The sequence below is a fragment of the Chiroxiphia lanceolata genome, chromosome 6 (assembly GCF_009829145.1).
Source record: "Chiroxiphia lanceolata isolate bChiLan1 chromosome 6, bChiLan1.pri, whole genome shotgun sequence".
Taxonomy (NCBI): domain Eukaryota; kingdom Metazoa; phylum Chordata; class Aves; order Passeriformes; family Pipridae; genus Chiroxiphia; species Chiroxiphia lanceolata.
Genome location: NC_045642.1, coordinates 37,800,740 through 37,825,314, shown reverse-complemented (window position 1 = coordinate 37,825,314; position 24,575 = coordinate 37,800,740). Strand labels below are relative to the sequence as shown.

The 24,575-nt window shown below is 36.9% G+C and overlaps 1 protein-coding gene across 9 annotated transcripts in view; it reads right to left on the bottom strand.

Annotated features, from left to right (window-relative positions):
- AKAP6 (A-kinase anchoring protein 6) overlaps positions 1–24,372 on the bottom strand; it is a 276,515-nt gene extending 252,143 nt beyond the window's left edge. For 3 of the 9 annotated variants that reach the window (XM_032692219.1, XM_032692222.1, XM_032692225.1), the window contains exon 1: positions 16,530–16,545. The gene's annotated coding sequence lies outside the window, so the exon portion shown is untranslated. Of the gene's footprint in view, positions 1–11,482; positions 11,505–16,529; positions 16,573–22,619; positions 22,676–24,169 lie in introns of those variants that run through there. The other 6 variants (XM_032692213.1, XM_032692216.1, XM_032692218.1 and 3 more) reach the window with 4 other exon arrangements.
- Positions 24,373–24,575: the final 203 nt, after the last annotated feature.

Genomic DNA, 24,575 nt, shown 5'->3' with positions numbered 1-24,575 from the left:
AGGTTCTGTTTTGTAATCTTTACTCAGCTACAGTTTCTTGCTTAACTACTTGTTAATCCTGCAGAACTACTGTAACTGGGAAATGGTTTGTTTTAAAATCTCTGGCTTTTTGTGTACAAGAGGACTATCCACGAGTATAGACTGTCTGCTAATATTTTCTCTGATTTTTTTTGTGTATGCTCCTTCTTTTTTCATAGACACCACTAACAATACAATAGCTAAAAGGCTAAACAGAAACAAGCAGTGTACCATATAAGATGTTTTTCAGTAGAAGAAAAATATCTTTCTTTCTGAATACAATTATAGTGGCCCCATAAATAGAAACATGGAAAAAAAAGAAAAAACCACCCAATTTTAAAAGCTTGGAGCAGTTAGTCACAGACACTGAAGTATCTAGGAGGCTCAAGACAAAATAATATAGCTCCTTTACATCTAAAAATAAGAAAATGCAACAACAGCTTGGCTTGCTGTATCTCTGGATTTCCCTGTAGCTTCACCTGTAACCTACCTGTAACCATCAGGTAACACCCTGGTGTAAAGTAAACTGCTGTCCTTTGATAGTAAGTATATTCAAGCTACTTTCATGGGCTAGAGCACAATGAAAGCAAAGATGATACTTGTTGTAGAAAATCTGTAAAGGAGATAGTAATAGCAGGCAACCTGGACACAGGGCCAGGCATGGTGCAGAAAACTCCTCTACAGTAAGGATAAAAGCCAACTGTCAATGATCTTGAGCTGCAGATAGAGAACTATAGGACCTCCTATTTGGAAGAGATCAGGATTTCGCAGGGAGAAAGAAGAGAGATCCCAAACACACGGAAGAGTACTTTAACTGCTCTACCATGACCCTCACTAACTCAGGCACAGCCTGCCTGCGAACAGAGGTTTGGAGGGATCTGTGCGGAAACAGCTGCAACTTGTTTCCTTCAAGTACAAGTCTCAGAAGTAATAACATGTGATGTTGGTCCTCAGTCTTATGACCCAGCTGTGAAGACCAGTTACAAATTTTTGTGTTTCTCATATTTCTGCATTTAGGAATGCTCTCTTAAAAATACACATATATACATATACTTACACATATATATATTATATTTCCTTTTTTTTTCCAAATTAATGAAAGAAACAGATACAGGCTGAGCATGAGGATCACAGTGCATCAGAATGGAGGACTCTGCAGAGATTCTTGCTGTTGTGTGACAAAATTATAGAAGTGATAAGAGAGATGGGGTGCATGACAAAGAACGGAAAAGAGAAGAGAGACATCTATGCAAATATTTTGCTTATTTAACTTAGTGTTTTTTCATATAAAACACATTAAAAGATGCCAAATTGTTTCTTTCCAAGTAAATGCACAAATCTGTTTGTTTAGATTAACAGCAGACTAACACGGTTTTGACAAAACTTTTGACAAGTGAACTCAAATGCACAGAAAGCCAGCACCACACCGGTCTATGTTTGCAGTAAATCTTTAGGAGAAAACATACAAGACTTTGCATAGCTGGTAATTTTTGGGCACCCCATGCTCTCAAATGCACGTGATCTCTTAAAAGACTCAGCTGTCTTCCTTTGAACTGGACTCCTATCAAATGAGAGAAGATGATATGCCACAAATAACACATGGTAAACCTACCACAGAAAAAAAACAACCCCCCAAATGGGCAATGTTTGGCTTCACTCAGGCATGAATAAATCATGCTTTGATGCAATTGCATCTTATTTTTATAACTGATGTTAAAGTGGCTTGCAGCAATCAGAGTCAAATGAAGCCACAGACTAAAGGAAATACTAAGGATGACTCCTTCTATAAACATCATTAAAAGCAGTAACCAAACAATCACGACTGACTAATGTACTGATCCGGGCTCTTTGGTGAAACATTTCTGTAAGGCATACTGGAACTACACCACCACATTGTAATGTTAATTAGGTACATAACAGTTGGTAGGCAAAGGAGTTCTCTGATACACTTCAGTAGTTCAAGGAAGGGAACAGGTTCCAGTGCCTTCTCTTAGGCACAGCATAATTGGAAAAAATCCGACCAATACTGTAAGTATGATTAACAAAATTAACTACCATTTTTTTTGCATGAGATCATGGGCAAGGAAACTAAAGTGCTCATGCTACACAGGAGTGTAGCAGATGTAGAATATCTGCAGATGTCATGCTTAACTAATATTTTATGGGTCTGAATTTTTGGAATTTGTTGGAGGTAGAAAATGAAATACAGCATATAAAACTAATTTGCGCTGTATTTTCTACTAAGGTGCATGAAAGCACCTTAAATGAAGCAATCTAGTCCTAAAAGGGGTTTTACTCTACAATTAGCAAATAATGTTGAACCTATTAAATACTTGAAAAGTAAAAAGACATTTTTTGAGAATAGAATGTTCTGTCACAAAATATGCACTCTGAAGGTAGAACACTATTTTGCGATATGGGAAATCTTGTATTTTTTGTGAACCTGTAAATCCCTTTTACCTCTTCAGTGCTTGCAAAGCTGCAAAGAAATCATCAATAAACTGGAGGAAAACTATGTTTCTGCTCTCATTTTTATCCTGAATACAAGAATTACCCTTAGAAATTTCAACATGCAATGCATGGCAAATTGCAAACAACTTTAAATTTCACTCACATTAAGTGTATTTTTTCAGGATAATATTGCCTGACTGACTGTTGAAGCAAAAAAACCATGCAAGACATGAGGATAAGCCTCCTGCCAATAGTAAGTTCTTATTTTACAGTATGCTTTTAAAGATACCAAAGCACCTTAAAGAAATTCTCATGGTTTGTTTGCTTATTTTCTGTTATTATTACTAGCAAATCTATATTTTCTCTCATACTTTCAAAAGTGCTGTCTCACTCTCCCAAAAGAAATCCAAAGAAAACACAGCCTGAGGCATTTACCCATCTGCAAAACTTCATGTCAAATGTTAAACATTTATCAAGGTCTTACACACCACTCTATACTATTATATATATTTTTAAAAATTCACCAGCATAGAAATATAAATGCATTTGTATATTTATGTGACCATCCAGGCACAAGAAAATAGGTCTCATACAGGACACTATCTTAACTTTTCTAGTAGATAGATTGTATTTTTGCTTAAATGAGCACAGTTTACATAGCTCTGATAGTTTCTACATCCTAAGTATTTTGCTGTGACCTGCTTATTCCTACTCTTCACAGTCACAAAATAGCCACTGGATGAAGGAAAGTTAAATAGCCATTGTACCAAATTCTGCAAACCTGCCAGGTAAATATTGGGGTGGGCGGGGAGGGGAGCGGGAGGAGGAAGACTTGGGAGAAAAGGAAGAATCCCAAAGCAAAGCGCATAAGCCCCTTGAGGTTGATATCAGACCCAGTTAGGTTAATAGAGTTATACTGATTCGCTCCAATTGCAAAGCTGCTTCAAGTCTGTGTATTAAGAGATGCAAGAGAAATATATTGTACCTTGTTCCTAGCTGAGCCTTGGTTCTAATTGTACCTTATTCCTAGCTAAATATATAGTGAAGGACGTGCATCACATTCCTGTCACCAGAATGTTTCTGGATACTTCTCCCAGTATAGTGGTGAATTACACTAATGTCTTAATGGTGATAACCTTTTAAGCCTTCCAGTCCTATCATGATATTCACATATACTTGCTTCTCAACTCTATCTCACAGGTCTCGCTGCAAATCAAAGTCAGCACACACTTCACCTTCAGTAGTTTCTCAGCACTTGGCTCTTTTGATGAGTCAGAGATTATTGCTCTGGGTGGCTACAGTTTGAAAATTATGGAATTACAGCATATTTTAAGCACAGAAAAAGCATCCTGGATTGCCATCATGGTAATGTGGCTATAAAACAGCACTAGAAATATATGTATGCTGTCAGCATTTTCACCACTTTGGTTCCTAGACTAGTGCAAGTTGTACATAAGTATCTCAGAGATTAAAGTGCTAATGGCTGGCCTACACCACTGTTCCTATAAAAGCAGTGAAATGGTAAGAATGAAATAAATAAAGATTGAGATAAAGAACATGTCTAGTACCCATAAAATAAATTATCATTCCAAGTGAATTATGATTTTCACAAGTCTCCTCCCTAATTTATCTGCTAGCCAACAAAAACTCTCAGATCTCAGCCCTAGGAAACTTTAACCAACACAAGTCTAAAAGAGAGATTTGACCTCAGTCTGCTTCAGTACAGGTTAGTGATTCAGCCCTGAGGATGTAAGTGTAGGAGTTGACAGCCCTCCGGTGCATTCGTTGAGGCTTCTGTCCAGCTCAGCTACATTGTCCTGTTTCCTCTATCTACTGTCCTTTATTAGAAATACCTTACACTGGCTTGATTTTTACATCCTGGGCTATTCAGACATATTTCTACATACCGAATGCAAAAGGAAAACTATGGCTTATAAATTTAAAGGAATACAACTAGGATTTACTAAGAGGAGTTTGACCCTTTCCCTGTCTCACTGTCTACATGTAGATGAGAAAGATGAGGTAGTGAAGAAATAGCAGCTCCAAGAACAAGTGAAGGCAAAGATGTAGGGTTGGTGCCCCCATCCACTCTGCTGACAGATTTATGGCTCAGAATTTTTTAAGAATACAGTGGCAGAGAGAAAAATCAGAAGGCATTAATTACACTAGCAAAGGTAGAAGTTAAATTATAACGTAAAGCAAATCTCTCTTCTGTTATAATCTTATTTTGCTGTTGAAATAAAACCCTGAAGAATGGTTTTCCACTCTTGCCTCTCAGATATACAAGAGAGTCTGAGAGAAAAAGTAAGCATGGAAACAGCAGACAATTCTGTTTGGCAGCACCATGTGCAACAACTAGAACAAGCAGAGCAAAATGTACAAATCAGGCATACATATCTAGATATGCTATCACTATGTGCAATTGCTGACATCAATAAGAACACAGGAAATTTAAGAAAAAGACAATGTATTAAGGCCACTATCATCTATGCCACAACACAAAACAAGAATTTTCAAATATTCTCTGGATTGCGGGTCTGAAAAACTACTGAATGTTTACAGGACATGACAGAAAGAATCATCTGCAGTTCCTTTATGTTTTTGTTACTCACAAGACTTCTTAGAGCTTAAACTCTCTGTAAGTCATCAGAAAATACAGAATACTTCGAAAGAAATGCCTGAAAAACCTCTTTCCTCTTTTAGTCTGGACCTTGCAGAATGGATATTTTAGCCACATTATAGTGCAATTGATGCTAAGATCCTTTACAGCTACCTCAAAGTCCTCACCATGCCGCTGGATTAATTGTTCCTAATTTCTGTTTATCACTTCTTATCTTATTCTGTGGTTAAACTACTTAGAGCAGTTTCAGAGCAGAGACTCGATACCTCAAATAAATAAAGAGCTAGCATTTCCTCTTTGGGCTCAGTAATATCAAGAGGAAAAATGCTCTTCCGCCTACAGACAGAATAACAAAGTATTGTTACACTGCTTTTCACAAAACTGCCCCAGTCCAAACAAGGCATGTCCACAAGAGTGAGCATGTGTCAGCAAAGGGAACAAGAAGCCTTTAAGAAATGAGAAGAGGTTAGAGGCAAGCTGCTGCAGGAGCTACAAAGAGAACAGCCAACAAGTCAAACCCGCTTCTAGACTAGCACAACAGCCAGGGCTAGTCTACAGCTGAGCGGGTGCTGCAGGAGGTTGCAGCAGACTACACTGCCCATTATCTCAGTAAGGAGAGGGAGAGGAAAGGCAGTGCTGATAACAGCTGAGGAGACAGCAATCCAGGGAAACGCTGAAGCAGCTGCTGGACAGCAAACAGGCAAGCAGCAGAAAGTACCCATCATGATGAAATAGAAATGCATGTAAACAGTTCTCTATTGTATTCTATTTCCAATTCACTTTCTACCTTAATTAGAACTAATTTTTAAGGTCCTAAGAGAAATCCACCTTCCATACGGCTGCTCTGGCAGTAATAAGGATTAAATCAATCCTTTCTTCCTTCAGGTCCCCACTGGGAACAAACATATGGCTTCTGAGAGGGTTTGACCCATTTCCCATCTGCCAGTGACCAAACTCAAGGTAGTGAAGCAGCATCACTCTTCTATGAGAAGATGGAAAGACTTGAAATTAGGATGAAGGTTTTGAAATAACGGAAAGCTTTTTAGTATACCAGAACTCGTTAACACGTACATGCATACCTACATATGAGTACATTAGGGTTTCATATAAATCAGCTATCAGTGATGCTATGATAATGTAAATTCTTCCATAGTGAATATTCACCTGAAGTTACTAGTCAGTTTTCAAGATTTCTTTCATCATTATTTTAGTTGCTTGTGCACACTGCGTGAGGCTAATTGTGAAGTGAACACTGTTGATCTTACCTACCACATAGCAGGATGCAGTGAGGAGCTTTTCAAGCTTGTGGATTACATTACTCCAAAAGTATCCATATTCCATTAGTAATAAGTCCATTTGATAAATATATTTATTGCCTCAAGTAGGTTAATCCACTAATGTGGCCATTCTCTATTAGTGTCCTGAGTTCTCTGCATCAATTGTCTCGGGGTTTTTATAGCTCACTTTTCATTATAGAATTGTGAGCAGCAGATTGTCCTGGGACTCTTGTCCCATGATAAAAGAGATTTAATATATTCATTACAGTTTTTTGGAACTGTGGAGCATTTTTGTAACTTGTTCATACCCTGATAGTCACTCATACATCTTTTAAAAATATGCTAAAACACACAGCATATTTTTAGACCAATATAGGTCTTTCAAGCTACAATAAGCCAAAGCTTAAATATGGGCCTGTTCAGAGTTGCCATCGTATTGGTTTGCAAGAAATCTAGCTAGGCATTTCTACAATTTAGAAACAAACTCTTAAAGGTCCCCTCCTGCTGATCCAGCACTCCAAATTCCCTGAAGTATTTCACCCTTTATAAAACTTACATGAAAAGCAATGCTCCTAAGCTTGTAACAGTCCCACTAACAGTAGTAAAAGTTATCCAGCACTAGATGACTGATAGATTTAGGCTGCTAAGTCAGTTATTCAATGCATTTCTTTCCAGACATTTCATTCTATTTTGTTCCTGTCTTCATTCATTCATTGAGCAGCACCCATCACTTCCTAACTCATGGAATTTAACCAGAGCACTGTTGAATGAAAGGTAAGAGTTGCGAAAATAAAAATAAAGCATATTGCTCCAAGTTAACATCAGTCATTCAGAAGTTGTCTGTTACTTGGATTTTAGCAGACTTGAAGTTCAGTAAACACCAGTGTCTTATTTAAGCCTCAAGAGTGCATAAATATAGAAACACTTTCTCATGCTTGGTAACCAACACAATGTTTCCTAAGGTAATTCCTAAAGTAAGCTTCATTGGTTTAAGAAAGTTATGATGGTAGTGAATCTTACAGAGGCAATAAACAGCAGATACCAAAAGTGTAACAGTGTTTTCTAGTATTTGATTTTTCATTTGGTCAGGTCAGAAATGCCACAAGACTGTGTTCTCAGAGTACTTCAGAGTTTCAAAATGCAGAGCAAAGTAGGACAAAACTTCCCAAGAATTCACATCACAAATTGTTTTGAGGCTCAAACAAGCACATAGGCTAATTTGCATGTTAGCCACAGGAATGCTTCTTTTTCCTTCTGAGAAGTCTGAATAGCTTGAGAAGACCAAATAACTCAAAAAGACCAATATCTTTTCCTATATGTTAAAGCTGCAGTCGTCAAACCTATCTATTTTTAGCTGCATTTCAATTTCTCACTTAGCTTTTGATTTTGTTATTACATATAGTATGTTTTTCTTTATGAAACTGTCAATGAAAGAGACTGGAATGGGTACCAGCTTTAATATTACCTTTATTTTTACTATTACAATTTCATTTATTTTTATATCTGAAAGTGTTTTATCTGAAAACTTTATAATTCTAGAACCACAGACAAATCTGAATTAATGTGATTAGGGAAAATTTTTCTGTGAAAGATTAGAAAATATGTGAAAGGGGTTGTAAATACATGGCCAGTGTTACAGTTTTTTGATGCTTTTAGGTTGTTAATATATCTTAATTCATTCATTTCGGACTTGTCACAATTTTTTAGAAATTTCATCACTGATAAGAAATTGCTCCCATCAACATCAGAATACATCTCTTGAACTGTAAATTCTTCTCCCTTATTCTTTAAAATTTACTTGTAAATTTTTATCTGCAAGTAAGCATAGTGGGGAACAAGGCTGTTCAAAAAAACAGCACCAAAATGTCATATTAGCTTTCTACCTACATTTCTTAAAGTAGATTAAGTTTTAGAATAATTCCAAATATATTTTAGAAAGTTTCTAAAAGGTTCTCAAATTTTGAAACAAGGAAAAGCTCTACAATAAGATAAATATTTTTTTTTTATTTTCCTATTAGTTTAATCAATAATTTTATGGTGCTTTACAATACGAACATTTGTACTTATCTCCCATATATATATATATGTATGTCTGTGTGTGAGAGTGAGAATGTAAATATCTTTAAAAATATAAAAAATAAATTCATCAAGGCAAGAAAATGTAATGGAAATATCTGTTTTCATTAATTTCAAGAAAAACAAAGAAGGATTCATGAATCACTCCCATCTCTTACTACCAAAAGAGAAAAAAAAAAATGAAATTCTGTATAATGCACTGAGATAATTTAATTATGGTACATATCTCTTAATGAACAAGCTGCAAAAATCTCATTGTAGAAAAATCTAAATAAGGGGATCCAAAGTGGCTTTTCCAGTCGGAATTTTTTTAACCTTCAGAGACATAAGGAACGTTACATTCTGGCCCATGTAATTGTATTGAAAAAAATTAACCTGAGTCTCACTCCAGTCTATGGATAGTTCTGCTTGTGACTTATGGTGCCAGGTCGACACATGTCCTCTTAGATACTTTTAAAACGATGAGCAGTCTTCAAACTCTTGAAGAAAATTATTTCCAAGAGAAAAGAAAATCACTTGCCTGTTTATCTTGCCTATAAAATTTGCTGAAAAATGTATGCCTAACTTATGTGCTTCCGTCATAAAAAAATGTGAAATTGTGGCTCTCATTTAGTTTCACACAGAGAAAATATAATTTATACCAGAATTTTAATTTAAGTCCTCCAGTGCTATTTTAGAGATATAGATTTTGACTATGCTTGGATTTATTAAACAGATCATAATTCCATATTGTGATCTAATAGTCCAGGGAAACAAAGAATAAAGGATGCAGTCAGCATGGATTAAATTGAGCTCCATGCTAGAAGGATATTTTGAGAAAGTAACACAACTATTTGTATTTTTTGTTGTTTTGCAGAGGCAAGCAGCCTATTCTTTTCAATATTAAATGTAAAGTCAGCTTTCTTTACGCACACAGAATTCTTCGGTTTAAATCACAGCACATATCTTAAAGAAGATTTTTTTATGTGGACTGATGTTGAAGCAAATACAGGACAGATCTATTGTTTAATGACATAGATACACTGATACAACTAATTAATTAAAAAATATAAATGTTCTACAGGAACGTGGATTTTAATTGTAATCTCTGTTTATTTAAATTATGTTTTATTCATCTATAAAAAAGCATTGACATAGAGACAAAATTACTGGCAGGGAAAACAGATGCACTAAAGCTTCATTAGTTAATTGACTGAGCACCTCCACAATGGTTAGTGGAAGATCCGTCATTGTCAAAAGCTTCATGTAACATTTCCAACTGCAAAACACCTGTCTAAACAAAAAGAAGGACAACTACAAGTGAATTACAAATATAGGACTATCACCAAACACAGCCAAGTTTTCAACACTCTTTGATCTTGTGCGCCCAATCATTTTAACCATTTCACAGCTACATTTATATTATATTATAATATAAATCTGGATAAAACTGAGCATAAGTATAAATGGAGAGAGGAGTGGCTGGAGAGTAGCCCTGCAGAAGGGGCCCTGGGGGTGCTGGTCAGCAGTAGGCTCAGTGTGAGGCAGCAGCGTGTGCCCGGGCAGCCTCGAGGGCAAACCGCACCCTGGGCTGCATCAACCAACATCACCAGCCAGCCAAAGGAGCAGATTACCTGGCTGTATTCAGTGTTATTAAAGCCTCACGCAAGTGCTGTGTGCAGCTGTGTGTGCTACATGTAGGAAGGATGTGAAAGTCTTTGAATGCATCCAGAGAAGAGCACCAAAGGTGGGAAAGAGCTGAAAGGCATGTTCTGTGAAGAGCAGCTGAGGACTTTGAGCTTGTCTAGTTTGGAGAAAATGAGGCTGAGGCATGAGACCTCAGTTCTCTCTGGAGCTTCCTGAGGAGGGGAAGCAGAGAGGGAGGTACTGATCTCTTCTCCCTGGTAACCAGTCACAGGATGGAGGGAAATGGTTCAAAGTTGTGCTGGGGAGGTTCAGACTGAACATTAAGAAGCATTTATTTACCAAGAGGGTGATCAAACACTGGAACAGCCTTCTTAGCTGTTGGTGGTTGATGGCCCAAGCCTGTCAGTGTTTAAGAGACATTTGGACAATGCCCTTAACAATATGCTTTAACTTCTGTTCAGCCCTGAAGCACTCAGGCAATTGGACAAGATGATCATTGTAGGTCCCTTCCAACTGAACTATTCTATTCTATATTATTAAATATCAACAAGAAGAAAGGTTGATAAATTATTTTTTGTTATTTTTGATACTTCAGACAAGAGAAAGATAACTTTTTTTGAATCTCTGCAAATCAATAATGTCTTCTTTTTAAACAAAAACTGTTCATCTTTAAAAGACTACAGCTGTTATTTCAGAAAGTTCATTCCTTATTTAGCAGCTTATTACATCACAACATTTCCTTCTTTTCACTCAGAAGATAGGTTTAGTTTATGTTTTCTGTGTGGTTTTCTGCTAACTCCCAAAACACACAGGGAGGCAATATCTTTCTGGGCGGCAATGATACACAAATTAAGTTATTCCCAATTACAGATGGCTCCATCAATTTGTTTTGTCAATGACTGGCTTCAGAGGTTCCCAATATCATCAAAAACTGTGATGGAACTATTATTGCCTCTTTTGACATATAACTATGTATTAAGAACTTATTCATTAACTGCAAGCTTATTGCCAAGAGGGTAATGATATAGTCCTAAAAAGCTTTGCAATGGGATATGCAGCATTTCACTGTTAAACCATTCATCCACATCTGGTCTAGCTTAGCAGTGACCTAAAATCATTACCGTATGAAGGCTCCTTCCTAAGTTATGCAAAAGGAACCTATTTAGTCCAGTTTTTAAACTGAGGAAGTATTCATATCACAAAAGACCCATTAAAACATCCGGCAGAGTCTCCAAGGATTTAAAAAATGAGCTTGCTTAGCCGAAGTTAAATTTATTATTATGTTATTAAATTGCTGATGATTCATTTTCTGCATGCTGTAACCATACAGAATAAAGCCAGTAGATATATTTTTTTGCATATTATACTTTAAACTTTTTAACCTTATTCTAAATATGACTAGAAATAGTCATACCCATTAGATGGCCACAGAGGAGTTCGCAATGTTATTTTGACAGGAGCTGAATAGGAGAAGGGGTCCGGGGGGTCTTTAAGCGGCAGTTCTGGCCTGCTTGTATCAGCTGTTACCTTATTCTCCCTCAGCTTCTTATAACCCAGAGTAAACCCACTCAGCCTGTGGCAACCCAATTTTTCCCCTCTTCTGCTTGGGGTAGCTCTGACCAAAACTCTTTCTTTCTTCTCTGTGCCCCTTCTCTAAGTATTTATCCAGATCTGATTCCCACTAGTCGGGCTGTTCCAGGTTGCCTCTCTGCACCTCCTTGTGCAGCAGGAAGCCCTGATACCACAAACACAACCTGGGCACATTCTTTTCTTCCTCACAAATCCCTCCGCTCTCTGCCTGAGCATCCTAAAGGGATACTGTTGACTCTCTTGTTTAGCACTCCCCACATATTTCTAGCAGCAAGAATCACTTCTTAAAAAACAAGCAAAATAAAACTGGACCTGCCAATAAACAATGCATCATGGCTAGGCTTCGCGAACGAAGATTTGGGAATAAACAATGCAAGGAGTACCTAACAGGGCTGTTACAGTTTTGTTATAGGTCACGTAGGAGGTTATGTCACAAATCTTTAACACCCTCTCACATACCTGCCACATCCTGTTACGTACATTTGCAGGCCTGCTCTCAGATATATAGTAACACAGCAGGCATTTCAGAGTGGGGAGGAGATAATTGAGGTCTTTTTTTGCATTTGTGCATGATTTCACACTCTGTTTCTGACAATGTTAATATAAATAACCATAGAAATATAACACTAATACCAAAACATATCATAGTACTGTGCTTGGCTTATTTGTTTCTAGGATCTACAAAATCAACTGGCATCTACTGTAACTACTGTTGATTTCAAGTTGAATTACATCAGCAGATGGAGTTGTGGATCGTGACCTTAATGTTCTTACTGCCTGTCTACTTTATCACTTTTATTTATGTTTCTCATTAAATAGGACTTCATTCCCTAAGGCTATCATAAATAATACCTGTAAATTCATAGTTTTTCATCATGCTTTAGTTCAAAAAAAAATCACTGTGTGAAACTTTGTTTCCTGTACAACAAGGACCTTTTATTCTCAGATTCAGTATTGGGATTTTTTTAATATTTCAAATAAGAGCAAAACAAAAACAACAAAATGCTAAGACATTATTAACCAGTCTACCCCACTCCACATAAAAATCAATGATTTTTTTCAATCATACGTTCAAGCCATGGATACCTTACTTGGTCTTTTAGAAAATAAAGCGACACATCTTTAAAACTCTTGATGCATTCCTGAAGATTTTTGCTTCTTTACCTTTTTAAAGTGTATTTCAAAAATTGAAGGCAGGATAAAATGTGGTAAGATTTTTTTTATCATCTCTCAAGAAGGCCAAATATTTATGTTAGATTCTTGAAAAATCAATTTAAAACCCACCTGCATGATATTACTGGTACTCAGATCTTAATCAGCTTTCCAACGCACAAAAAAATAATTTAGCACTTCACGATACTATAATAGCAACCAGAATTTCACAGACAAAACCAATAACATTTTCATTTTTTGGCAGGAAATTGAGGACCAAGATTAATTCCAAATCTTTACAGTCATACAGCCCTTTTTCAAACCTTTCAATCTCAAATGAGGCACACACATTTCAAATAGTTTTTCTGCTTCCAAGAATTCTGCTTTGCTTCATTCAATTTCATGACACTTTCCTTGGGGAAATCATAGAACCAGGAAAACAAAACAAAACAAAACAAAACAAAACAAACAACAACAACAAACCGCCACACATATGAGAAGATACTGGGCCTGAAGCTTGTTAATGACTCCAGTAAGCTTTGAATAAGACCTACAGATATATTTCCGTTAGAAGTGAAACATGAGAAGTCAGCAGGGGCAGAATTAGACCTGCACCAAGAACTAAGCACGCCCTGAGGCAAGATTCAGTGGCACGCCTGCAGAGAAAGGATTGTGAGAGGGAATAAATGCTAAGGTAGCTTCAAGAATAACCTCATGCTGACATTTTGGAGCAAAATATAATTTGTCAGCATGCAATATCATCCCAGGTACTAAGTAGACCATCCACTCACTGCAGCTGTGCTGCAGACCCTGCTGCTCTCAGCCTCTGCACTGCTCTCAAGGGAACTCTGACAGTCTTCTTCCTCATCACTGCTGCAGGAATTATCTTACTGGGAGCCATTAAAGTACCATTATGCCTTTTTAGCTCCCTAATTCTCATTTAAAAATAAAAAAACCTCACTCTCAGAAGCTTAGATTTTATTTGGGGGGGAAGTTAAATTTTGATCAAATTTTCTCTGCTGTGTTTCAGTATGTTCTAGATTTGTTACTTGGAGTCAATGTCCCTGGTGAACACGCTTGATGAGTCAATGCTTAAATATCAGTCTCCATTCCCACCTTATGCATCTACTCCTATAATCCCTTTAATCTTAAATAACAATGTTTTTCCTCACGTTAAAAAAAGATATTTGCATTGCATTACCACCCAAAAAGTGTAATACTGTGTGATTGATAACATTGCTGGACTTTTTCAGCTCTCAGTACAACAGAGTTGCCCATTGATTCATAATTTTTTATCAAATGGCTGGTAATCTGCCCTATATTTACATATTTATCAGCCTTCTAATGGGTCACTGCACAGAATTCTGGGTTTTGTCATGTTGTCTGTTTCATTCCATTTGAATCTAACTTTGATTCTGCGATATCTTTGAAGGCATCTTAGAAGAATAAGAAAGCTAACTTCTGCTTATGGCCCAGCTAGCAGCTATGAACCATCAATAAGATGAGGAGGACTTAAACAGAGTCTTACGGCACAGATCACGTTTTCCTCAGTTTCAGTAAAATGCTTTGAAAGGCTGGAATAAAGCACTATGCATCCTGGCCCAGGATATAACCACCTCTAACTATTCAGTGCACCCATCGTTTTTCCTCACAAAGGGATTTAATCTACCAAAACGATTCTCTTTCTCAGCTGCCTGCAGGGAGAAGAAAAATGTTGGACTTTCTTCCAGTGGGTTGTCAAGATGTGTTATTTTGCTGATCAAGGATCTTCAAGTACCCGACACTAATCAGCCCAAGACAGGCTAATTATAATCCCCGAGGCCGCCTCCAGTCTAGGAAAATATTGCTATTAAAAAAAAAAAATTATGAGCCCTGCCAAACTGGCATTTTTCCTAGCTCCAAATTGTATCAAATTTCACTTTAAGATCATATAATTTTCAGGTCAGATGTAGCTGGGGGAAATATCATTTCACAGGCTGAAGGTTTGCTGAGGTTCTCTATAACGCCTTCCCTGTGGTTCTCCCATACCAGTGAAAGCACCTGACAAGCAAAAGAATGTTTCTCAGAACCTTATTTTATCTTCATATATTTGCTTAAGTAATGGCTGTCCATTGTCTGAATTTATTAAGGATTAGTTAAAACCATGAGATACTACTCAGATTAAAAGAATCTATCAACAATTAAAAGCCAGTAGGAACACCAAGAAACACAAAATTCAATTTCTAAGCCATTCAATAAAGTTCAAGAAAATATGCTGTTGGAATTCAAATATGTCTAACACTAATTTTAGGTGCTGAGTTTAGCAGACTAGCTTGTTTTATTTACATATTAAATACATGCCCAGATTTAATTTTAACAGTTCAAAGGATGAATATAGGAATCAAAGCTACATGCCAGTATATAAGTCTAAGGAAGACTAAACTGAAGTGGATTCTAAATTATATTGGAAGTCAGAAAACAATAAAGGGTAATTTGGGGCTACTTTTACTTTTCAGAACCCATAAAGTGCCTTTCTTGCCATGCTCCTCTTCCCTGAGCTATTGGCACATTAATTGGAAATATACATCCTTAGCTCACTTTGACACAGCTATTCTGGTTCCTGAAAATAAATATTTATTAGACTGTAAAGAGCAATATCTCCACAACCCAGGGGACTGCCTAATTCAGAACAGATGTTAGTCCTGTGTATCTTACATCTCATTTTAATGCATATCCATCAGTCATTATCTGTTTGGGATTGTTTGCTCTCTGAACAAAATCCAGGCAAAAAAGTTTCATGAAGATCAACAATCAGTGGTTTTATGAGTCAGGAAAAACTGAGAAGACAGCATCTTGTAGAATAATTCTTATCAATCTCTAATTTTGAAAAGGAGCCCTTGAAGATCATGCAAAAGCACAGCAGGTCCCCCTTCTTTCATAAAAATTAGTAACATCTCTTTAAGCAGAATGACATGCACATAATGCCTCAAGCTTTACAGACCAGGTGTTGCTGCCTCTCTGTCTACATGAAAATCACTTACACTCAGACAATAGAGATATTTGACTGGTCTTTTCAAATCTAATTGTAGAATTAAGCTGATATTTTCGATTAGCGGGCTCAAAAGTTCAGCATACACTACTTATAGATGTAATTTTGTACTGCCGAAACCACTGAGCTTTTCATACATTTGGTAAATGTTCTACTGTGCAATCCTTTATCTGAGGACAAAAATCCCCAAAGCTTGTTTCATTCCTTTAGATCTTAACATTGTATTTTCCAGCACCCACGTGTCTTTTATTTATCAGTGTTCCCATGCACCGTTCTCTCTGGCATCTGCTACTGTCTTGCCTGTATATATATATATGTGTGTGGGTAAAGTTAAATTGGTGTTACCTAGCACATACACAGAGTACTTTACAAAGGGGATCAATATCATTATGTCCATTCCACAGGTGATGAACAAGGGGTGCAGGTACAGAGACAATATTTACTATCAGAGCCAGAAGGAGTTTCCAGGTCTCCTTGATTCAAGTATCACAGGCTGCTGCTCAAGGCTGCCTTTCTTGTAGCTCATAACTCTTCTGACCAGCTCTTACTCTATCATCTTAGACTAAAATTTAAACCCAGGAAGTCCTCATACTAGTTTCAGTACATTTTCATGACAAGCACAGGAGGGAGAACACCTAAGATCTTTACTCAAACAAATATTAATTTAGTACTAGTGTTCTACATAACTCACCATTCAGGATCTCAAGATGCTGACAAACATTTGTCTGTACTGCCTAATGAGAAGAGGGAACAACAGAGATCTGAGGGGGATTTATCTCTCTTGACTAAAGTGACCTTGTAAGTTATAATAAAGAAAAGGGATCACATAGGTGGGACCTGCAAATGATACTGAACTTCCAGTCTAATTCAAAATGGCATAACAAAGCTGAACAAAAAGAATAATTAAGACTTTTTAGAGTAATTCACAGAAATACAAAATCAAGTCTCTCCATTTATTTAAAGGTTTATTTTTAAAATCTAGTGCATTGCAAACAGGTGCCAAGCAGTTGGAGGGTTAACATGTTTTTTTTCTGAAAGAGTAATCACCATTATTTCTGATACACTTTCTGTTCCTATAACATGTCCAGAGTATATTTGGACTTCACCTTCTTCAGATACAAGAAAACCCAAAATCCCCTAATTATTTTCAAAGGTTATCTGTGCCTAATGACATCCAAAAACTAAACAGGGGTGCTACTGTTAGTGACCTAGTAAAATACTAGGATGAAATTTTGAGAAGAAACAACATTAGAAGGCATATTAAGGATCTATAGAATACACCCTGTGTATTTTAATAGCTGACCCTTAAAATGGCAACTTACAATCTGCTGTGTCATTGCCTTAGCAACAGACTAGATGTGCTGAAATCTGACAGCAGCCTTTTCTAGCTGAAGCTATGGGGTTTGAGTGGAGGTTTTTTTAGCAATCAAAATCTGATTTTTTATTCTAAGAAAATATGGTATGTTTTAGGAGACTAGCAGTGCAGCTTGAAGTACAAGATGGATACATACTAGCTAGTACAGAAGTGCCTTGGCCAGGGAATTAGCCTCTTCAGCAGGAAAAGCTGTTTCTAAACATGATCTAACACCCTTGAAAATTGTAAGTAGCCTGGAGTAGCTACATGCAACAGCTTTGAAAGATGTCCTTATTTGAAAACATTCTCAATAGACCATAGTTATTCCATCAATAGCTCTCAGCTCTAAAGTGCAGTTTTTCATGACAAAAACTTAGTGTTGAGGAAAAGTCTTTCATTAGTTACGTCATTGCTAACTACTGTTTTATTTGAGTTTCTTTAAGACTTATCTCCAATATCAGCTTAAAAACAATCTCACGCAGCCCTCAGACTTGACAATATCAGACTCTTTTTGATTTGTATTCATTGTACAAGTTCTATCAGTCTCTCTCAAATAAATACCTGTCAAAATCTTTTTTTTTTTTTATTTTATTGTAAGGGGAAAAATTCAATACACGTCAACTGTTCAACAGTATTTCTCAGTGGGCTCAGCTGCAAGCGTCTAAGGTTGTACTTCATAGTGTAAACCAGACATCTGTCCTTACTTTCTAATTTCCTACCTAATGAGCGTAATATTTTAGTATTCAGGTATATTGTTCTCTTAATTTTTTTTATCTATTTTGCAAATGTGTTTTGCTAGATTGACTGTCTTGGCAGAGAATATTCTGTCATAGCAATCTGTCAAACAAAGTAGAAGCACTTATCCAGTCAATAAAGGAAATGCTGCTTTAAAACAAATGTGGTTTTTTTGTTGTGCAGGGGACATTTTTTAAACTAAGAAGTGCACAGAACATTTTCCTTTCTAGTGCCAACAAAGCATATAAAGGTGTAGCTTCTTATTTCATTTAATCAATACAGTCAAGGTTTATCTAAAACACTTTTACAAGCAGATACTCCTCTTTTGAAAAACGAGAATGTTCCCCCATTTCTCGTGTTAATTTGCAGCCTAATTTATAGCAGATAACAACCATTTTTTGCCTTAAATCTCTTGAAAGTTCATGGACTTCTGCTAAGGGCTCAGCTTTATCCAGTACAGCCACCACCAACAAAAAACAACCAACCCAAGAAAACAAACCCAGAAGAGGAAAATACAAAGACAGGCAGATAAAATATTATGTTTGTTTTTTTTTTTAGTTCTATACAAGCAATAGGAAAAATAGCTTTTTCTCCCAGGTCTGCCAGGGATTTTCCAAGAAACTTGAGTATGTTACTGATCCCTTATGAGGGAACATTTAGGAGAAGTGAGGAAAACAGTTTCTCACCTCATTATAAGCTGAAAATTACTGCAATCTAGTCAGGAAAGACTCAGGTATTCATACAACTGTAAGGGTTTGATCCAAGCTTCCTAGAGATATCTGAACTGTTTTGTTATTTTAAAACTTAGTAATAACCCTGAAGTCCCACAAGTTTTCTGTATCTAACTTTTCATAAACCTCATTTTAGAAACTGTCCAGAAGAAATGCAACATTTTTCCAAGGGAATTAATTAAGAAAAGAATGACAACTTTGTAGAAGAGAGCAATTACAGGTATAACATTCAGGAACAGCAAGCTGGAAGGAGCAAGTAAGACACAGAGGAAGTCAACACAAAATAGGATTCAGAGGAGCTGAAAACAACAAATGCAAGTGTAACACAGCCTGCAAGGAGGCATTATGGAGGTTAGGAGGTGGGCTGCATTTTAAGACTGAAGTAGAGACTTGCTATGAGCTTTTAGACCAAAGAGAAAATGCTGTAAAAATTACACAGGGAAAAAAAAAAAGAAAACAAACACACTTTTGTATTCAGATACATGCCTCTTTTATTTTATCCACACACCAAGCTGGTAAAAAATTTATATTAATCTTTGACAGCTCATGAAGCAACTTCATGTCTGCATCCTAATCCTGAAACTATGACAACATTGTTCTTACAAGACAATCAGTACAGGGCAACTGTTGAAAAACAAAAAAACATATACAAAAGTAATAGATATACAGTTAGACTAAAAGCAGAACTAATTACTGTAGTTGGGTGCTTCCTCAGTTAAACACTAGGAGTTCTTTTAGTACAACCTAATGCTAACAAAAGCTGTCTTTTTAAGTGTGTCAGCTCCCCCAAGACACTGTAGCATGGAGGCTGAGAAAACTATTTTATAGATCTATTTCCTCATTGCAATCGCTGACATTGAAAGATCTCTTTGCCAAAGAGAGAACACACATTTCAGCTAAATGCTTGGCACACTTGGGGTCTCTGAGAAAGCAACTGGATGTGGTGCACAGTTAGTAGTACTGGGGGTCAGTTATTTCTCTGCCTGCTCTCAGGAATACAGGAGCCTGACTGCTGCACTGAGGGTCAGATGGTTCCCCTTGCACAGACTTTCTGCTGCCTCACCCTGCAAAACAGTTTGTCCTCCACAGAGCTGACTACTTGCCCTGGGTGCTCTTAACAGTTCCAGAAAACACTGGGCTAACAAAGGTAAGGAAGTGTCACTACAATTCACAGTGTTCATCCTCCACCCTTAACTTTGAGTCTGATACTCTCCTCAGGACACAAAGATTATCCCCCAGGTTGGAGGACACTCCACTTATGTTTACAACCCATCTCCACTTCCTTAGAAGACATTCTTTCCACAGCTGAGAGAAAGTCCCTCCTTGCCTGGCACCAGGATTGAATACTGGACAAGAAGCAGGAGGCGACAGCATTTTGGCCAAGTCTGCCAGAGCAAGCCTGTATCTGACACATGCCATGAGAATTGAGAGTTCCCACAGAGCGGAGAGCATTCCTGGCTTGAAATATCTTGTCTGAAAGTGCCAGACATTGGAAAGTACACAAAGCTGAATTTTTTGACCTTGGAGGGATGAAAAGCTGAGTCAGCCTTGCTGGGATTCAAAGTACTCAGGAGTCCAATATTTGAAACCTGCCTTTCATCCACCAAACAGGAAGAGAAGAGCGATCTGGATTGCTTTTTTCTTTATTGCCTGACCCTTCTCCTCATGAACCAGAACTTTTCTGAAGGCTTTTTAAAAATAAGAAACCATTTGCTTCAGGAAAGCACATTTTGATACTATAAAGAGCGATTTTTGTGATGAGCCTTCTAACATACATACACATATATATGACCATATCAAACTAGTTAAGGGACTTACATTGCACATTTTTAGAGGTTTTTTGGTGGATGTGGGGATAGGGGCTTTTATTTTTAAATCAACAGAAAAGATTAGATACAAAACCAAATATGAGAAAGAAAACACTCCATAGCCCTTTGTACAAGAGAACTGATCAAACAGCATACATGTCTGCTCATCAAGCAAGGGCCAGGTAGCCTTGAAACACTGACAAAATAGAAAATGTCTGTAGCAACAGCTTGTTATGGTTAGGAATGTAGATGAGGTCTGCCTTGCCCTATGCCAAAGCCTTCAGAAGCTGAGAAGCCCAGGATGGCAGCTGCCTTTTCAGGAAAGTTCTGGATCATGACAGTAACGTCAGATATGATTGCCCATCCATTTCCACATCCATCCACTGTATGTCCTGCTCCCTCACAAGTCTAGACTCCTCCTACCTCTCCATCCAGCTCAGCTTTTCCATTTGCTCCTTCTTTTCCTATGGCAGGAAAGACTTGGCCCAGCCTAGGTGACTCATGATAGCGATAACATAAAATTTTTTTTTTCTCTGCACCTAGAATCTGCTTTAATGAATGTCTATTTTCATCAAAAAGGCAAAGCAAAAGCCACCTTTTCCCTCCTCCAGTCCACAGAAATGTTAGTATTGAGACATAAATTATTTCCAAGGTGATTCCTTGAAATCATCTTTATATTCATGTATCATTAAATTTATCCCAGTAATATCAGTATAATGTCTCATTACAAAATTTACAGAAATGTCTGAGCACTTCTGATAAAGAGGACTCCTTTGATTTGACTTTCAAGGAATGAGTTCCTAAACACAGATTCATTCCAGATCTGCTATAGGTGGGAAGGACAGGACACCCATCCAACACTCTTCTACTGCAACATGATCCACAAAAGATAAAGTTTGGAGCATAGGGTTCCCTCAACTCCTCCTTAAAGAAGAAAGAAAACTTCCTTCCATTGAGGACACACTCTGATCCCCTCTAGGTAGGCTTTAAATTCATATGGTGCCAAAAAATCCACAACTTATTAAAATTGCACAAACTTCCATTGCTGGAGTCAGGTTTCGTCATCAGCTCCTAAGCTGCTTTGGGAAGAACCAAGCTTCTGTTTCTATCTGCATTCAGTGCTAAGCTATGTAAAAACTACTTAATTGATAATATAATAAAACCCTTTAGAGTAAAGATTGAACAGTAACTTCCTTTCAGTTCACTAGTACACACTTGTCTCTAACTACACATCAGTATGATTCTGCCTGTACAGAAGAACTCTAACCTTCAGATTAAGTGTCCAAATTCAGCTACTTCAGGGAAGAATACATATATTTACAAAATGGATTACCTTCAGTAATGGTGAATAAGACCAGCTGTGGAACAAAGCTGAAAGCAACCCAGTTTTCACACTGTCGAATGCTGCCTCACTTGTCCCATTTGTGAATCTGCCTCAACAACAAGCAAAATTGTATTATATGTGTACTGTTTCTACATTTAGTCATGCTCTGACTCAGGCAATTAGGATTGCTTTTCATAGTAAGATTCTCTTCATCGCTCCGTACTCTTCCATATCCTCATATAACAGATCTCAGTGCAACATTTGGGCCTGTACAAAAATGAATAGGAAGCATTCTACAATGAAGGCATTCAGCTGGAGTCAGAATTAGCCAAGATTACCAAGAAACAAGTCATGTCATCACAACTCCGTTTCTAGCAGGTGTTTCCCAGGGCAAACAATGCTGTGAGAAATGTGTGGAACAGACAGTAACCGGAACTTTTAAAACAGTGTCTAAAAAACAACATGATTTGCATTCTTGTTACTGGGGAAAAAATAAAAATCTGCAATGGGGGCTTCATACCAAGTCATCTCTCCATTAATACTATCAAACGTTGTTCTTTTTCCCCTAGTATGTTTCCCTAAGTTTTAACTTTATTCTGAGAAATTCCACTTGTAATCAAGTCACTTCCAAAATCCAAAAAAAATACATTATTATTATTAATATTTCAACCAAACGTGTCTTATATCTATGTCTTATTAACTGTACTTTGATGGTCCCTAAAGTTGCAAGTTAAAGGCATTGCTCATCAGCTCTCTTCACACCTCTAATTCTGATGCCAGGCAGACATCAGCTGTCTCACCCTCCCCCCATCCTCCTGCTAACTCATACCTTCAGAGTTTGCTTGATGAGAGCATAGGAAGCGCAGAAGGCCAATACTTTTCATACTGTAAAACGCATCACAAATAAATAAAACATCATTCCAATATTAATTTACAGAATTTGCTTTGTGTTTTGCAGTAGGAAAACCCAATAGATGTATCCAGACCATGCTGAAAAAAAACACATACAGTACGGACTGTCTAATTAAGATATGAGCCCTATTCCAGCTTGTGCCAGACAAGACCATCACATCCACCCTTACGAGGAGCAGTTGGATCTCATTACATTTATTATTCCATACTTTATCAAATATAAGGGACTAAACATGACAATAAATGTAGACATCACTACAAAATTAGTGGTTGCTTGTTTTTTGCTGCACTTTTGAAATATAAAGCACACAGGGAGAACAGAGCCAGAGACCACTCCCTAATTCCTAGTGGACATATTGATCAATTAAAGTGACATATGTCTGGTCTTTTCTTCCCTTCTAATAGCTAGCAGCTGAAAGACAAAATCTTTTAAACATGCAAAATCAAACAATTAATGTTGTTATACACCATCCAACAAGATTAACTTGAAGCTAAACAAAATTAACCTGGCCTCCAGAAGCAAAACCTTATTACAAAATAAACAACTATTGAACATTGTAAAGAATTTCTAAATATTGTAGTCATTATTTTAACCAGCTTTCTAAATATAAAAGATAGGTGTTTTTTCCCAAGATAAAGGTGGAAGCCTTTTTAATTATTCCTATTATTTTATTCATAGCAAATTCTCTCAGAATGCCTGAATCTTTGGCTACACCTTTTACTGCAGTTGCAGCAGAAAAAAGAATGCTTGTTTTCTTCTAGTGAAAGATAGATCTAAATTTCACTAAATTCATATTACTATTTAAAAAACAGATTCAAAGAAAGTAAAATAGTAGAAGAGCTAAAAGCTACTGTACTTTCAAAATATCTGGTAATTGTTTGATAATTATATCAATGTTTTGCTTTTTTAAGAATACAAGTAGAAATAGGACAGTACTGAGCCATGTTTAAAATCAATACTGTTCCAGTTGCTTGTCCAGCACCGGTTTGCAGAGTATTTTCTGTACTATCATGCTATGGAAGGCCAGTGAAAGTAAATAGGTGATATTCATGCTATTAAAATAAAATAGGTTAAATGAGGAGGTAAACATAATGGGAATGCTCAAATGAAGAGACAGGGAAAGGAACAAGCTATGTTTATGGCATTAGAATTGAAAACAGCTATTCTTTCCATTTAAGCAAATCAGACAGTAGCAACTTTAATTGGACTGTAAATTTACATATATTCTCTTCAAATGTTCAGGCTATTATCACAAATGCAAAGACAAGTCTAAACATTCAGATTGAATGTGTTTTCTGTAGGCCTTTGTCTTTGCCAGTCTGCCTGAAAAATAATATTCGGGCATGCAGCATCTTTCTCCAAAATGATTTTCACAAGGGAAAACCCACACACTTACATTAGGAAAACCTTATAAAACAGGAAAAAATAACGGTACAGTTAATAACAGCACAATATTTTGCACTTACCATGTCCTGTTCAAATCATCCTCTTTTGATGTTTACGGCACATCTGTAAGATGCAATACTAGGAGGTGCCTTGTGTGACCTGCTGCATGATGCTGTGACATCAGTTCAGATGATGCAGCTCATTATGGGAAAGACTGTTGTTGCTATGGCAACTGAGATGTGATACGAATCCTTACTGCATTTCCAGGGGAGTCTGAGACAATACGGAAGCCCTTTAAAGAAACAGACAAAATGCAAACAGGCTTTTAAAGTACAGTGCCACAGATTTTAGAGCCCATGTTAGCATATGCCTTTTATTACAGAATATTTTAGACAAATTATTCCTACATGGTGATACAGAATTAACATGTGTGGGCTCTAAATTATTTCTATATTTAAAACTTAATATTGTGTGTTTCAATTTAAG